Source organism: Mandrillus leucophaeus, unplaced genomic scaffold (assembly GCF_000951045.1).
Source record: "Mandrillus leucophaeus isolate KB7577 unplaced genomic scaffold, Mleu.le_1.0 Scaffold503, whole genome shotgun sequence".
NCBI classification, from domain to species: domain Eukaryota; kingdom Metazoa; phylum Chordata; class Mammalia; order Primates; family Cercopithecidae; genus Mandrillus; species Mandrillus leucophaeus.
In genome coordinates, this window is record NW_012105399.1 from 1,269,041 (window position 1) to 1,287,541 (window position 18,501).

At 42.0% G+C, this 18,501-nt stretch overlaps 1 protein-coding gene across 2 annotated transcripts in view; it reads left to right on the forward strand.

The window, feature by feature from the left end:
- Positions 1-18,501, forward strand: part of PROX1 (prospero homeobox 1) — a 53,413-nt gene that overhangs the window by 24,374 nt on the left and 10,538 nt on the right. The window lies entirely within an intron of this gene.

Sequence of the window (18,501 nt, forward strand, 5' to 3'; positions counted from 1 at the left end):
GAAGCATGCTGCTCTTTGTACAAACACTTTCATACACACTTATATATATCTATGACATGTATATTCTAGATCCACACACAAAGCAGCATAGAGAATTCCCAGAAAGCAATATCCGTGCAACAATGAAAGATGTGTGGCTATGAGTAAGGCATTTCTTTATGGACTAATGTGGTGCCTCAGCAAACAGTTTTCATCACAACATGATGACTCTCTGTGAGACAACACTAGCAAATCTCCCAGTACTCACAAAGGCATTTTGCTGAGCCCTGCTGGCTGAGGCAACAGTAGTTGGAGGTGGGAATATGGCAAGAATTCTGCAGGCTGAACTCCCTGATGATGAGATCAGATAAACTGTGGCTTGACAAAGTTGGTCCATTTCTTGTATTATCTTGGCTAGATGCTGTGCCACCTTAAGGGTAGGAATTTTTCCTCCAACATCTGTGTGCGCTTGGACCTTATGTTCGTATTCTTGCTTTCTTCATGTAGATAGGTATCCAGGAATACCCAGGAAGTTCCAAATTTCAAAGAAAAGAGGATATCTTGGCCTAGCTCTGTCAACTAAGGGGACTGACTCCTAGTACTCTTTCTGCTTGCCCCCCCCTTTCTTTTTCAGCTTTTGTTACTATGATTCTTGGCAATGCAGACCAGTTATAGTGGCTTATAAAGAACTGAATATGGAAGCTCAGCAATGGGGGAGTCATAGTTTTTCTTTGAAAGTTTGAGTAGTTATAGTGTAAGCTACTAATTTGTCTTTGCTCTCTCAGACTAATGTATTTCTTGCCAAATGTGTGATAAATGAAGTTTGGGTGGTATGAGTGTGTGTTTGCTAAATACATTAGAAGTGAGAATTCTTCATGTACTGCTCCACTATTTTAAAATCTGTTTTTAAAGTCTCAGTTGTAACAGAGCACTGGCTCACTATAATCACAGAGCACTAGCAGATTTCTTCTAAAGCTGAAGAATATGATTATGGCTAACCATTTTAAAGAAATCTTATTAAGAGCGTCTTTCCTCCCCCGCCCTTCTGATAAGCCTGTTGCCCTAAACGTTAAGCTAAGAGACTTCTGTATGCTAGTGAATTATTTACATTATATGATGACATAAGTATTTGTTTGGCAGCGTACATCAAGCTTCATGAAAGAATTGCCCAAGATTCATGAAATGACTTCTGCATTTTTGCTATATAAAATACCCAAGAAGACAAATCCTTAAAGTGCACACGAGGGTTTTCAGGGTTGCTTAAACCTTACCTGGTTGGAATTTAATCCCCTACCCACAGCCCAGGGGCCAAAAGGACACAAACAGGGGACGGCTGGCATCAGGAGGTACCCGACAAGCTGCTCCATTTAGCATCATCTAAATCCTCTTTAATATGATTAACATCTAATATTTCTCTCTTTGTGAATCATATCCACTTCCAGCCAGGCCACCTCTCCTTTATCTGCAGTGTCTATTTTAAGACTGCTTCACTGCAAGGAGTATGGGGCCCGGGCAGGAATTTTGTCACTTCTCATGTGACTTCGGACAGTTATTGGACTATTCTGGATCTGATTCCTCCTTCAGTGAAAAGGAGGGAAGAAAGTAGGACCATGCAGTGAGCCCTGCCCCTTCTACTCACACACTCACACATCCATATGTACACATGCGTACCCACCATCACACATAATCCTAATATCACGAAATTGTTTTTCATTTAGCCTCTCCGTCTGGCTCATTTACTGACAAAAGTTTCAGATAAGGTGAGCCCTTCTTTTCCGTGCCTTTGTGCACGGAGGTCACTGCTTAAGTGAGATGCTTAAAAAGCCACCGTTCTTATCGTGGTAGCTTTGCTCGTGTGGGCCATGGCTGAGAGCCAAAAGTAGATCCGGCACCTTCAGCTGAATACTTCCACTGATATTGTGTGCACGGCTTTACTTTTGTATTTAAGTTTCTCCTCTTAAGGTCAAGTAAAATGAACCTATAGTTTAAGTATTAGCAAGTGAAGAGGATGGCAAAATGGAGAACTATACACTTTGTTTCTTTTTAACATTTTTAAACAGAGCTAAAACATGGTGGAGGGACTTTGAAGCTACGTCTACTCGATGCCCCAAGATCCAGTCGATTCCAAGGAATTGTGTCACCCAGCTTAGCAGTAGCTGGTCAAACAATAAACTGTCTTATTGATTGTATTCCCAGATTTCTCAATCAGTTGTTAGGAACAATAATAAAATAGCTAACATTTATTGACTGTTTACTAATGTTCTAGGCACTCTTCTAAGTGTTTTACCAAAATAGGGCTTATTTAATGCGGGTGATAGTAATGACAGTGATACCAATATAATAACAAGAAAAACTTCAGTTTGCCCAAAGCTTTACTATTCTCAAGTTAGATTATTCTAACTGGGCAGAGGCAGATCGAGCCAGGGAGAGAGAAGGGAGTTTGACGTCTCTTCACTACTACTTTGTTCCTTCTTTCTCTTCTCTACCCCTTGTCTTCTCTCAGCCTTCTACTCCATCTCTGCCTCTGTCATAAGCTTGCTAGTGGCACCTCTGTCGCTGCTTAGCACCACCCCCGTCCAGCCCCTGTTGCTGATGGCTCTCAAGGCTAGAGAGGCTGCTGACCCCTGGCCTACAGGAAAATAAAGCAGATGGGGAAGGTTTATCAGCAGCAAAGAGGGAGTGGCTTGCCTCTCTCTCCTCTCCTAGACCCTGCATTTCCTGGCCTTTATGAGTCAGTACCTTCTAAGTGGCAAGAGAGCTTGTTCTGCCTTTTGTATCAGTTTACACAGTTGCCAGAATTCTTGGCACGGTGTGCAGACTTAGGATGGTGAGCGTTTGAGAAGACCCAAGGGATGTGGAAGAAGACACCGAAGGGGAAAAATACGAAATGCACTTTTAGTTTGTGCTATAAAGGGCGGAAGCTTGGCCGTATCACACCGGGTGGGGCATCTTGCTTCTGCGTGTGAGTGTGTGAGGCACGCAGGAGAGGGGTGTGTAATTATGGGCTTATCCTTCATTCCTGCTCCTCACATTTAATGAGATTGGCAACAATAAATTTGTCTTTCCAGGTGTGATGGTATATATTTCTATGCTTCATTCTCGCTTCATTTTGAAGAGCTTCCAAAAAAAATTTTATGGGCAGAGAAAGGAAGTTTGGGATTCCTTCCCAGTTTTTAAATCATACTGATACTTGTGACTTTAGGGGCATATGAGCTGGATTTTATCGCTTTTGTTGTTTTCCTCACAACTGTGGCAGGAAAAGAAGATGATGATCACTGACAGTTTCTGAGGCTGGTTTACCTGTTTTGCAAAGAACTCTACCGAGACAACTAACTTGTGTAACTCACAAAGGTTAATTGCACAACTTAAGGAACCAAAAGACATAGCACCCTAGGTTGGACTGCATTACCTAGGTTGACCTCTCTATATGGTGCAGCTGCAGAAGGCAGAATCATCCAAACGTCGGAGGGTTTGGTACGGCCTGAGTGTAGGTTGAGAAAAGAATGTGCCAGATTCCTTCATCCAGGCCCACTGAGCTCTCTTTCTCATTCCCGGGTACTGGGAGGTAGTGTTTCCCATGCCATGGTAAGCCACGCATCCCTCCTGGGCCCCTCAGTGGCTAGTGATTTACCTGTAGTCAGGGTGTAAGTTTCCAGTAAGAATGACAAATCTCCCTTATCCTTGCTAAAGGCCCAGGTTTGGGGATGGAAGGCTTCAAAATAAATTGAATGGGGAACTTGATTCACTCATTAGTGGCCTTATGAATGCCATTTTCTAAGGTATTAATACCTCACTGGGCAGATGCTCCATCTTAGAGACTGTGGGTTTGACATTTTTCTGGGTGACACATGACAGGGAAGAAGGGTACTTCCACACACCTTTGAATGTGTTTTCTTACTTTCCTCTTGGAAATAGAAAATAAAAAAGCAACACCCCACCCCCACCACACACACACTAACACATATACACTTGCTGAATATGTTCCTACCCCATACCTACCCTCTTCTCAACCTACTCCCACTTTCAACAGAACCCACATTTCAGAAGATTTAATATATTTGGAAGACTTTCATTCGCATTGTCATCTCTTTAAAGAAAAATGAGGACAGGTGGATTTAGGAAGCGCTTCCCTCTGCTCCAAATAGATACTTAAATATGAGTGATCGTTTAGAAAACTGGCACATGAGTGAAAGCCTTTCACTGCTGTTGCAGTCTTTTGGCCTCAAAGCTGCTGAGCCGTTTAAATAATCGCATAACACACTCTTGGTGGGTGGCGAGGAGGAAAAGAAACCCTTACCATTTCTTCCCTTGCCAGTCCCACCGTTGACAAGCCAAATTGATCTTTTAAGAGACCAAATGAATGTTCTCTAAATATATGTACACACATGGCTGCCTGGAAACATATTCCTTCTACAGAATGATTGCCTGAAATTTGAAGGAGAGCACAGTAAAGACACCAGGTTGGAAGTGGGGTTGAAGGGCTAGGGGGTGGAGTGGAGGTAGAATTCTGTGTGTGCATGAGGCTTCATTTTTGTACCGCTGTCCTTTTGGGATTCAAGGTGTTCATCAGTATAATGAAGCGGGCCCATTGATTTATCATCTATTTGGTAATGTCATTGCATTTTTAGCTCCCTGTGTCTTTTTTGTCATTGGGTTACATTCAAGCACAGTAAGATCAACTTTAAAACCTCCTTACTCAACAGCTTTATTAGTTATAGCATTCCATGACCTTTCTCAACATTCTTAAAGAAAAAGATACAGTGTAATGTCGCTTTACTTTGCTTATTGTCCTTTGTTGGGGTGAACAAAGCATTTTCTACAGTGGCTATATCACATAATTATACAGCTTTCAATAGCAGTGTCTTGGCACATATCAAAGTTCAGAGGAGCCTTTAGAAAAAAAAAAAAGATGTTTTGTGGCAGCCTAGGGAGGGTCTCATCTTTCCTTCAGAAAATAGTTCAAGGCTCTTCTGTCAAGCTTCCCTACTTAGAGCTTTTTCTCCTCCTGCTTCATAAAGTTTAAAGGGGATTCAGTGGAGTTCTATGATCTATTTCCTTTGAAAGATTGTTCCTCGGCACAGAGAGGCCCTTTGACTTCAAGAGTTCACAGATTCATGTCTTTAGGTATCATATGTCTGACCTTATCAGTTACTCCATTTAATGTAGGAGAAAAAGTCTCAACTCTTTGTGTTTGTCTGTTTTGCCTCTGTGAAATGATTTGGTGAAAAGACCATCCTTTTTAACACACCACTGAGAGGCCGTTTCTGACTGTAACCTACCCTGTGGCTTTTCTCTCTTTAAAAAAAAAAAAAAAAAATCGTCCTTGTGTTTTGTGTATGGATGAGTTCACAGTGAGAATAGAATTATACAAGGGCAGGCGCACACACAAAAAAATCTTTGCTTTCCTCCCTCACCTCCCGCACGCCCCCCCTAAATGATCTATTGGCTCTCTCGGCGGCTGTACCCCAACAGGCGAAGCCATTTAGCAAACACAGAGGTAGCGGCTGTGGTGCTGGGACAGTGGTGGGTTTTCCCTTGCTTCGACCTACCCCTAAGGCCTTCATAATTAATTGTCCTTCAGCGATGAGGAAAGTTCAGAAACAGTGTGTGGAGTGATGCCTATTGTCTGATATTCAGTTCTCCTTGCCTCGGTTCTTTTTCTTCATCCCACAAAGGGTTATCAATGGGAGAAAGAGAGCAAGTTCTCTTCTGAGAGCCGCTGGTGGTGGCTGTAGCTTTCAGTGGGATGTATCATTGTGTTCAGCCCATCCTGGATTAAATGTCTGAAGAAGTTCTAACAACCTTTTGAAAGACAGCCTGTTTATTTCGCCTAGATAAAACAAATTCATTTAGCAAACCAAAGCTTGTTCAAAGTTGGCGATCCCTTTTCACATGGCAGATAACATTTTACATCAAATTTCTTCATTTCCCCCCTCCCCCCAGGATGTTATTTAACGTGAACTGTTTGGTTCTTTGTCAGTCACAGGGCAGAAATTTTAATGACTGTTCACTCATTGCTCTGAAACACATCAATATTAATTTACAACAATAATTTTTTTGCAGACATCCTTTTTGATGAAGCATAGAAGTTTAATACTTGAAAGTAGATAATTAGTTTAAAAATATTGTTTCTCCTTCAATGAGTGCCTTCAGCCAATCTTCAATTCTATCTTGTAAGATGATGTGAAACAAATGCATTTTGTCTCCCTGCACCCCCCAATTTTTGGCTGAGACACAAAATAAAGATGCAATGTGGAGATAGCTATTTGAGAAGGGTAGGAAAAAGAGAACCGTCTATTAATGATCATTATACTACTGTTCCTGTTAAATAGGGTGAAGCCAAGAAAAACAAATATAATCGTTCTTCCGAGGAGCAGTTGAACTAGCAAATCACAGAGGTTTAAAATAACTACATTGTAGTGTTCATGGCAACTTCAAGGCTGAAGGGAACCATATTTAAAGGCAATCTCTGTGTCTCTTACAGCAGTTTCTTTTGGAGGAAGCGACCAACAGGATGGCCAGAATCGATTCTGCCCCCTTTGCTCTTTGAAAACAATTTCACAACAGACCTTTTGGTATTTAAAGAGAACTCGTATATGGAAATTGACACAACTAATATAGTCATACCAAAAAGGGGGTCATAAAAAATTAAAGTTCTTCTTATGAATCTTTCATGAGAAGCAATGAAAAGGGACACTAGTGTAGCCAAGTTCTTTGTGCTACAAGCTCTTCTTCCGGGCTCTGAGCTATTGTTCTTTCAGCTCCTCAAACAGACTTTCACTTTCAAACTGACAAAAGTCACTTAAAAGCCAGACAGCTGTACTAACACACCCACCTTACTGAGCAAGAGCCACTGGCAGGTGACAAGGCCTGCTGAGAGACCTTGTTGAAAATGGGCAGGGGTGACTTTCTCATGCCTTAACGTTGCTTTTGCACCGACTTTGAGATGGCCCATTGACTGCTCATTTGTGTCCCCCCCACCCCAAAATAGGCTTCCCGAGATACATTGTGCATTTTCTTTGCAGTGTGCAACATTGACATCCGTGGTCGTATTTCTGCCTTACGCTGGTGTGGTTAGGTACGGTTCTTGGAAGTTTGCGCACTTCGAGCGGAAGACCGGGAGCTTGACTCACAAAACTCCTGCTGCCTCTTTTCCTTTTGCCCCTCCATTCAGTTCAAATCTCACTTAAGCTTTTCAGATTTCTGTTGCCTGACTCGGGTGGGACAGAAAACACCCACCAAAGATGGGTGCAAACCTCACCTTCGGATTTAAGATCTAGGCAGAGATCGTTAGGTGGGTAGTCCTGCCTGCATCCCGACCCCCAGGGCAGCAGCCGTCGTGGGCCGTGGGAGGCCTCCCTGTGTGCGCATTACAGGCCTCCCCTCCCCTGTCACCTTGTGTACAGTCTGGTCTGTGACACTGATGGTGATTATGTCATTATTTTGCTCTGGGGGCCCTGGCACATCTGCAGAGCCCAAGCACATCTTCTTTGTTGCGTTGGCAAATGTCCCACGCCGCAAATGCTTCATTAGCCCTGCTGCCGGCCTCCTTGCCAGACGCCTGTGCCCAAATCCCAGCTTCTTTTTGCTCCGTTCTTTTGTGTAGCTGATGATCATGTATTCATCTTCCTGGTTCTTCCCCATTTTCCTCGACTTCTGAACTCCAGATGTCCCAGTTTTCTTGCCCAAATCACTCCAAAGTCTACAATGAGAAACGAAGTGACTCTTTACCCTTGAATCCTTCCCCACTCCTGACCACCTTTCCTACTTTTTCCCCCCAAATGAATAGTGACTTTGAATAGCTCCCCGCCATGAAGACTAACGTTTTCAAACTTGCAATTTGAAAAGACACCAAGTGATTGCTTCCAGTTTATGATGAGAGACAGGGTTAGAATGCGTTCGGCGTTATTAGATATTGCTTATTATCTGTGTGCCTTCCTCCTCCGTCCCCACCTCTGCCCCCCTCACTATTTTCTTGGCTCCTTTATTTGCATCTGTGTATTGCCACATTTTACCAATTTTCTGAAAGCACTTTGAAATGTGAGTACAGAAAATACTCTTCACGCCTCGCTGTGCATGTTACAGTCTTCTGAAGGTTCCTTTCTCTAAGTGAATCTTCATCTCCACTCTACCCTCTCCCAAAACCACTGCCTCCTCCTTCTGCCCCAGCCCTCAACAATGACCTATTATATTAGATACGTAAAGTGATTAACACTTGGCTGTTTTGGAAACAGCTAAAACACTTCTCTCTCTGAAGTTTTATTCTACATATCTAACAGAGCCACAGCTTTTGTGAAGGTGTGCTGGTTTCTACATTAGCTGCAGTAAATTTTAGAGCTTAATATCTTGGGCTGTGATGGGTACTACATAATTGGTATGTTTAATTTCCCCTTAAATTTGAATTAATTGATCTGTATTAGCGTATTATGAGCAGCTTTTCCAATAGAGTTTAGCCAGTTTTTAAATTCTCTAACTACTGCAGCATAAAATGATTTAAATGCCTCCATCTTTGAGCAAACCATAAGATTTTAGTTTTCAGGTGTAGTTGAAGGAGTTAAGTGTATATTTTATGGAAATCATGGTCAGATCCCTGCCATGAACTGTAATTCGAAATTCAAGACAGTGACTCTATTAAGGATTAAAGAAAACTTCCTCCGAGGAATGAGTTGCCACATTGTGCCAGGTTGCTGAGATTTTCAAATACCTATCAAAGAGGGGCACAAGAATATGCATGTTGCAAATATTAGGACCAATGTAGCCAACAAGGCGAGAAGAGAGGTGGTCAGATCAGATGGGCGGGCATTGTCAGCCCTGGGCAGGGAGCATATTGGGAGAGGGTGGTACCTGTCATTGAATCATTTTTCAAAAGGCTCAAGATGTATACAAAACATTCCTAAAGTCCCAGTTGCCCATCATGATGGTTTTATCACCCATGAGTTTACTTAAACCTTTTTTAAACTTGACCTCATTCTCAGAATATACCACTCCTTAAGATAATAATTCTCTAAGTGTATTACCTGCTGGGAAAATATTATCTTCTTTTTATGGCTCTAAAAGTGATTCCCCTAGAACTCCACAGGGATATCCCTTGTTATAATATCCTGGGATTTGTGAACAGGGTTGTATCCATATTCTCCATTTCCTTTCTGATTTTATAGACTTTGATCATTACTCCCTCTTAATCTTCATCTCTCCAGATTAAGGAGCTCTAATCCTTTTTAAAAGCCTAATCTCATACAGTAAGTGGGCTGCCCCGGATCATTTTAGCTGCCCTGCTGTAATGCGCTTCCAGCCTGACTGTGTTCTTCTGAGGGACAGTTACAGTTACTATCTCACAAGGCAGAATTCCAGGTGTGGGCAGTCACGCCACAGTTTGGTGATGGTGCCTCATGCACACCCAGTGGGACTTTTTTGATTACCCCAAAAGTTTATCCTCAAAAGTTGGAATTCTTGAGTTGGAGCTCAGTAGTGCTTATTGGTTAAAATGATCCTGTGAGACCAGCTGATCAGACTCTTGGCAAGTACTCTGGCAAATATGATTGTGTCTATAGGACATACCCAGTCAAATAGAAAATAGGCAGATCCACCCTGCCCTCTAGATGTTTTCAGTGTTCTTGTAGATCAAGCATTGGGGTATTTGACGTCATGAGGAAATAGCCTTAGTCTTGAACTTGAGTCTATGATAATGACAACTCTGGGGGAAAGCTCCAGTTTCTGCTTTATTTGATACTATTCTCAGGCAGGCAAGGAAATGTTCACCTGCAAGTAGTCAATATTTTATATAAAAGCATCCCCTTGAAATCTTACAAAGAAAATGCTTTGGGGAGTCTTTCCACTGTCAGTGGTCCTGGATCAATACCGATGTAGAACTTACAGCATGGACTCTCCAGCCAGGCCCTGGGATCAAATCCCAGCTCTGCTGCTTTGTAGCAGTGAAACCCTGGCAAGTATCTTACCCTGCCTGTACTTCAGTTTCCTTATCTGTGAAATAGGGTATGTAACAGTGCCTACTTCAAGAGTGCTGTGAGAATTAAATGAATCTACACAAGTGTATTAGCACAAAGTAAGTGCTGTATAAGCATTCACGTTTATTCATTTGCAGAGCCAAGTAAATGTTACCTTATTGCTGTGACATCTGCAAGGCAACTATTGCACCATTTCCTGCTGACCCTAAATAGGAAAGTAAACAAACGGGCAATGAGGGAGCTCTCATCAGAATTGGGACAAATATTCAATGTAATTCTGGTTTTCACAAGAGCAAGTGTTTCTGCTCTGAATGTGGCTGAAAAGGCGACACTAGCCTGGAACAGCTCTAGGACTCTGGGGTCATCTGTTCCAGATGAGAAGGACACGATGAGATGCCGGAGGTGCTGGCCTGGAGGGCCACACCTGCCTCATTGGGGTCTACTGTGCTCACCTTTTGAAAAATGTCAAGATTAAACTCAAGAGTTTCATTCTAGCTCTGAAATTTTGTGACTCTAGAATAGAGGGGCAGTTTCATTCTAGCTCTGAAATTTTGTGACTCTAGAATAGAGGGGCAGTTTCATTCTAGCTCTGAAATTTTGTGACTCTAGAGTAGAGGGGCATTCTGCATTCTCTAAATAAAGTCTCTTTTGAGTCTTGGTCATAATGCAAAGCTTTAAGCGGTGAGTATAGAGGCCCTTGGAATCCAGATGGCTTCCATGTGGGGCCCCTTCTACCCTGGTGACTCTGCTGCAGCTTAATTATCTCAGTCAAAATCTCCAGGGTGCCCATTTTCGTTTTCTCCCAAGGCCCTATTTGCAGATCTAAATCTCAACAGTGCCCTTGGAGACATGGCAATTCCCTTACTGGGATTATAGAGACTAATTTTTCAAATTCATAAACAATTTATTGACTGAATTGGCACTATCATTAGACTTGCTGCTCACTTTATTTGTTGCCTTGGCCGGGGTGGCCAAACAATGAGGAAATTTGTCAGTGAAACCCTCGTGCCATTGGGTTTTCTAGTAGGTAGTATGGACTTGAACAAACTAAGTGTCCCCACACACGTTCCATGCAGGCCTTAACACAGACTATCAGCATTTATAATATGCATTAACCTCTACATAATGTACATCTCCTCTCTTTGAGAGCGGAATTGGCAGAATTTTTTTTTTATTTTTTTTTTTTAATTTTTTTTTGAGACACAGAGTCTTGCACTGTTGCTGAAGCTGGAGTACAGTGGTGTGATTGGTGTGATCTCAGCTCACCCCAATCTCCACCTCTTGGACTCCAGTGATTCTCCTGCCTCAGCCTCCCAAGTAGCTGGGATTACAGGTGTGCGTCACCATGCCCAGCCAGAATTGTCCATTTTAGATTATATAACTACCTTCCATACTAAACCTGCTTGGTAGTGTTTGCAAAAGCAACGCCACTCTTTTCTTTAAATATTACCCAAATGATAGTAATCTAGATCATAAAAGTCTTTTCCTTTGGGATTGTTTTGTATGTGTGAGAGTTTGTGGTTGGGAGGTATTGAGTCCTCATACAAGCCATTTAGATATGTATTCTTCATATTTCTTATGGCTATTGCATCTAAGTTCTGTTTTTTTAAGGCTACTATAACATTGTAAATTAGAATATGATGCTAAAACTGACTTTTAGTAAAAGCTAATGTATTCCCTGAGAACAAGTAAATACTTGGGCAGGGAAGGATGATTTGAGTAGAGGTGGAAACAGAGAAATGTCAGGAAGCTGAACGTATGTAGAAGAAGGTGAAAGGTCATGGTTTCAAGGCCACTGTGTTTCCTTTCATTTAGAGCATCCATTTTTAAAGATTTATCATTTTCAGTGACCTGAAGGCATACAAGATAATCTGTGTGTAGATACCTGAAACTGCCTTTCAACAGGGCCAATCCTAGGTATTGACAGCATCCTAGGTTGTCACACCCTAAACATTACTTCAAGTCCCATTAGGTAGGAGTCTTGTGGACTTCCAAAAGTCCATTCTGCAATCTGCCTGCCTTTCCAATCTATTTACCTGTCTTCAAAAAGGAATTCCAAAGCCGTTCACAAGCTCTTAAGTAGCTTTTGAAATACAGCCCAGCCTTAGTTTTCCAAAGGATGATTGCAGAGGAAAGACCAATAGAATTCCCTGGAAATTCAGAACAGAATTTCTCTGACAGAACAAAGATCTTGCAGTCAAAACCAAGGGATGGGATTGAGGCCAATAATCCCCATCCTTTCCTAAAGCAACTCGGATATTATTTAGGGTGTCATAAGCTATTGCCAGCAGAGTGCCAGCATCCCCCACGAACTGGTGTTCTCTGAAGCACTGTCTGATTTCCTACCATGTGCATCACAAGCACTTTCTTTACTGTTTTCTATGAGCAATCCCATTCTCTTCACAACCTGCCTGAACCCTACTTCCTAACAGCTTCTCCCTAGGCTCCTTACTCACATTGCTCCATCAATAGCAACAGAGGACACACAGACTGGTTTTAATATTAGCCTAAGCAAAGCTTAATTATGAAGGTAAAGCTGTGGCAGAAAACAATCACGTAATACATTCTCGAACGAAACAGGAGTAACTGTGGATTATCTGTGCCCCAGCTTCCCTTCATGCAATATTGGAGTGTTTGTGTTATGTTGTTTTTGGATAATGTCCCATACGAGAATGGCACCAAGCTTGGCCCTGCTTCTTTTACCACCTCACCCAGTAATTGTAGCAAAAGTTAAACTTCAAGGACTGTCAGCTTGTCTTGAACTCAGACACCAATGGCACCAAATTTACGGGGCTGACTTAAAGGGAAATTTGTTAACACTACAAAGTGACTGGTATATGATTGCAGGGCTTATTTTTCCATCTGAGTATTGAGCTGATTTGTCAGATGTGTCATGAAGCAGGGATACATTCCTCTGTTTAGCACATTTAAATATGCACTGGCAGGAAAGCTCCCAATTACAGGTTCCTAATCTGAGCAGGGTAAGACTGAAGTCTTCCTGGTCCTTGACCACCACGTATGTGGTTTATTAAATCTATTCCCATAGACATGGGCAGCCTTAACTCCATCAGGGAAATGGTGTGGCATTGCAGGTCGAATTCGAGTGAATCAATCGAACTATCCTGCAAGAACTGGTGTGCTCACCCAGTGAGGCACCCAGGATCAGTGCAGAATGAAAGACAATTAGGCGTCTAGAAAAGCTGTTAACCCTCAAGTTTGGCTAAAAGCAGGGGCTGGCAAAGTATGGCATATGGGCAGAGCTGCCCCTCAATCTGTTTTTATGGCCCCAAGCTAAGAATGACTTAAGTTTTAAAACAGTTGTAAAAAAGAAGAAGAATAACCAACCTAGACCAAATATGGCCCACAGAGCCTATATATTTATTATCTAGCCCTTTACTGACAAATTTTGCTGACCACTGGCTGAAGGTTTTTTCTCTTTTGTGGGACATGAACTCTCCAAGATTCCTTCTAGTTCTCAAGTTCCAAACTTCTGTGATTCCTTTTTTTTTTTGAGATGGAGTCTCACTCTGTCGCCCAGGCTGGAGTGCAGTGGCGTGATCTCGGCTCACTGCAACCTCCGCCTCTTGGGTTCAAGCAATTCTCTGCCTCAGCCTCCTGAATAGCTGGGATTGCAGGTGCCCCCCACCATGCCCAGCTAATTTTTTTGTCTTTTTAGTAGAGACGGGGTTTCACCATCTTGGCAAGGTTGGTATTGAACTCCTGACCTCGTGATTCACCCGCCTCAGCCTCCCAAAGTGCTGTAATCCTCCCAAAGGATTACAGGCGTGAGCCACCGTGCCCGGCCAATTCTATGATTCTTTGATGGAATACTCTTGGTCCAGCTCTTACCTGAACAGCCTACCAGATGAGCAATTTCTGGACAGTACTTCCAGTTGTTTTTAAGATCTTAAGAGTTTCTGTGTAGTATCTCAGGGGGAGAGAAAGAGGTTTTAAGTTTTAGTTTTTGATGCTTTTTCCTTGATTTTGTTTGCATATTTGTCTGTTTGTTTAAACTTGGAATCACTTTTTAAGACCTATGCAGAGTTTGGGAGAGAAGGAAAATTTACTTCATTACAACCAATAATGTGACAATTATGTTTTCTAACACGTATAACAACAAGACTTCCATGTGTGAGCAAATAAACTTGCCACTTTAAGCATGTTCACTGACCAGATTTCAGCCTCACACAACAATTTTGACAGTCTCTCATAGACATCTGTCATTCTGCTCCTAGAAAGCTAGTACTATCTTTTACTGGGGCTATGGAAGAGATGGTTTTATTTACCTTGATCTCTACATGCAGAATTGCCAATGGAATACTTACAGAATTTCAAATGTATACACAATTGATTAAACGTAGAATAGAAGATATTAAGACTTTCTTTTCTATTACCTGAAAGTCACAACTATTCGAAATGCTCAACTCTAGCACATTGTTGATAATTGTATAATATTTTAACAACACCTATGTTATCAACATCATAATGTTGTAGAAATTTTATTGTGAATTTTGTATTTTCTAAATACTCACTCTTAAAAGACAAAGACTCAAATTCAGGTAGAAAAACAAAGAAGATACTTAGGATGTATCTCTGCCCTTCATTCATGCTGTGGTCAGAGAAGTCTGTGTGAGGGGTCTGGCCAATAGCAGGCCGCCAGATCCCCACACTGCAGACCAAAAGTCAGTTCCTGTGATGCTTTTCCATGGAGGTCCCCTGTCCATTCAAGGTAGATCCTTAACCTCCCTCCTTGGCAGTTTCCATGTGACTCTTCATTCTTTCTATTACATTTCCTCCGGGGGGCCATTTTCACCATGTCATATCTGTTTGCTATGAGCATTTATAAGGGCTGGTGTGGCATTGGAGGATGTCAAGTGGTCTGGCTTGGAAGTGTACTGCCACGAGCTCCATGTAGGTGACAGGAGGAGAGACCTGCTTTCCCATTGCCACCTTTTCGGATTATCCCTGCAACTCTTTCAGTCTGGCTGACCAAAACCTTGGAGCTATTGGGTGGCTCATCACTTCAGCTCCTTCCCTAGCCTTTTCCTGGGTTTGCTTCCCCCAACCCCCACACCCCCTCGCACATTAACATGACATTGCCTGGTGAGCACAGAACGAGAGCAGCTTCCACCAGCTGAAACCTCTGATCCCAAACTCACTAGAGAGTTTGGCTTCGGGATTTTGGCAAGAAGGCCGATTGCCCATCAGGTCAGCATGAATAAAGATTTCTTTCTTCCCATTTTTTTAAAGTCAAGCATCAACCGAAACTGCTCCCAAAGCTCTGTCTCTCAAGACAATTTAACCCCTTTCACCTAAGTAAATTTTCTATTCTGAATGCATGATATTTTGTTTTATTCTTTTCCTGTGAGATGACCAAGAAATCTACTATATGTAAAATTTGAAAGCCAAATCAATTCTAAACCAGGCTTATCATTTTTAAAGTATGTTTATCCAGCTTTGTAGTAGGAACAAGCAGACTGTTTGAAGGCCACATACTTTTCAAACCCTGGTTGCAACACGTCTACCCCGTTTTGAAACTGTCTTTATCTAGCCGAGAAAACGAAAATCTATTTGACAAAGTGGCACTCTGGCCAGTTTATCTTGCAATATGGCTTTAGCTCACTGAGTCTATTGATTTCCTTAAATTAATGTTTACAGAATGCTACTGAATTTTGCTCAACAGAACATTGTTCTTTCGAAGCTTTATAAAAAAAAAAGATACAGACTGTTATTACCATGTGTTCCTTTGTTTAGACCAAGGAAACATAGTTTTTAGGTTTGTTTTTTTTTTAAGACAGCCTTGAACTATAGCCACTTCCTACAAGCATTTACTTTTCACATATTTAAACAGCAAAACATGTAACTAGAAAGTGGGCCCAAATTGCATGGGTATTAGACGAATCTAATCCTCTGTGTTCCTGAAAGCTGAATACCACCTGGAGCACCAGAGGGAGAGAGACTTTAGTCCTAAGCCCAGATGTTGCTGGAGAACCTTCGTCTGCCTCATTTGGGGTAACTCGGCAGGTACCCGAAAGCAACTTCACAGCCAGCGCTCCTGGATCCTGCTAGTTTTTCCAAACACAAGCATCCTAATAAAATTCAAACACCATTTAGCTGTTTGGGAACTCTAAATATAACATCTTGCCCTTTGACCATGGTGCTCAGTGTTCAATACACAAAACCTAATCTCTAAAGATGATTTTAAAACTGACCTTCCCAGAGAAGTACACGTATCCATTCAGCTACGAACAGTGCAGAAAGCAGGATTTTGACTCATAATTATGAAATGGCCGAAATAAAACTTAGGGAACACAAAGCAACTTTTCTCAAACTGGTTGACTCAGCCAACAAACTCACCCAAGCGAACCTCCTCAGAGCACCTCTCAAAACGATGCTTTGCAAACATTTATTAATCACAGTGAATGCATCCCAGGAATTAGGGCTCCTCGTTAAAGGCTCAAACTTGTAAACCACCTTATATTTGGATGATATTTTATGCTTCCCAAAGTGCATTCATGTTTGCTTTTCCATTTGATCCTCCCTTGGAATGAGAGGGCACTGGAATAGAATCTCAGGATTCACCGTGTATAGCATCCTGCACCATTCCTTTTCTTCTGAAGGGCCTGTTAGTCCCCGGCTGTACACACAGGGCAAATGCACGCATGACTGCAAAGGGAGACCCTCAGTAACCGCATCTTGTGACCATATTTTACAGCTCCATGATTCCTCTTTTCTGCCTCTGGCAGGAGAGTTTAGTGTGAGCGAGACAGTGAAGAGGAGCAGCAATAACATATCTGTTCTTGCCTTTTCATCTGATAATCTCTATGAGGAGTTACTAAAGCATCTGAGTTTATCCATTTAAGTCTACTCTGTCTGCAGTGTAAGTCCCCAGCTTGTGCCACTGCTGTCAGGAGATGGGTCTCTCCTTGATCAATATTTACTTAACAAACAGCAGGGATGGGAGAGTTTGTTTAGAGGAATCATGTGCACACTAGGGTGAATGAATGCTCAGGAAAGTACTTCAACTGTTTGTCTCCTTCTCTAAGATTTTCGTGTACATGTGTGTGTGCACACACGTGTGCAGATGCCCATTCTCTTTTTAACTTCTCCAAAGACACTTCAAAGTCATCTAGAAAAATACCTCCCTATGTGTGATTGGTACATCATTATACTGTCAAAGAGCTCATGATACAGATTCAGTTTTTCAAACCCAGCAAAGTTTGATTCTTCTTTTGTGCTCTTACATAGGTTTGGAAAGACTCTTACGATAAACTAATGCACAAACATCTTCCTTTGACCCCTTTCAGATGAGTGGAAGGAAAAAAAATACAGATGGAAACAATAAAAGCAGTTTGACAAGGCAACTCTTAACTATGTATTTTTCATGGCATTACCTATATATTTTTAAAGGCCCACAGGGACAAAAAGTAACTTTCTCCAGTTTTTCAGAGCTGCTTACCTAGTTGTCAGCATTAGATATATTGAACTCTAATACTGTATATGAATTCCACGGTGTGAAAATTTAGAGACCCCTGTTCTTTCAAGTTCCCTGAAACAATTGTTTGAAGGCACAAGTCAGCGCCTTCAATGCAGTTGACTTGGAGGCATCTGGGGCTAGATTGAGGGGTTTTGTTTCTGGGTGTGGGGAGGGGCTGGGGGGCGGCTGGGGGAGTTATTTATTTATTTGATTTTGTGAATCGGAGTTGTAAAAGCCATCTGAAATATTCATGCAGAATAGTCTGAGAAGCCCGTTTCTGTTTTATTTACTGCACAGTAGAACAGCCACAGCGGATTAGTTCTACAATACCCGTAACAAAAGCCCAACAGCTGATGCATGTGATGTTAGGAGGTGACAAAACAGTTAAAGTATGCTGCTGGCTACAGGCAAGCAGTCAGCAGATGCAGACAAAAGGGTTTGTGACAAGAATAACTCTCTCTCCAAGGCGAGCAGTGAAGAGTATCCAAAATACCAGTACCCTTTTCTCCTTGACATTGTCTTCTTACAGTCAGCATTTTATTGCCCTTTTATAGTATTAAAAAAAATGGAGGAGAAAGAAGAAGGAAAACCCACACACAAACTAATTCACCAAAATACTAGGCAGGATTGTACTTTCCCATTTGTTAGCCATGCCTGCCAGTACACATGCATCCTTTTCCATTTCTCCATCGAAGCAAGTTTGAAAAAAAAAAAATTAGCTTAAAAGATCAACTATAAAGATGATTTCCCTTGATAAGTTTGTAATCTATTGATAGGCTTGATAGGCCATTGGAGCCTTTGGTTATGGGTTGGGGGGTGGGTGGCTAGGGAAAGAAGTCGATGCCTGGTTTGTTTTCTGTCCATTTCAGTGAAGATCATTTCTGTGATGAAATGAGGCCAGAGGGCCAATTTTTAAAGGGGACTGAGGATGGAGGAGTGTCCGTGGAGAACTGAGCAAGGGGCAAGGTTTAGGTCCCCCACAAGAGGCTGATGAATGAGCTTACGGACGGTTCAGAGGTGTGAAAAATCAGCTTCTCTGTCTCCAGAAAATAGGAGAGGCTGTCTTCTTTTTAACCTTTG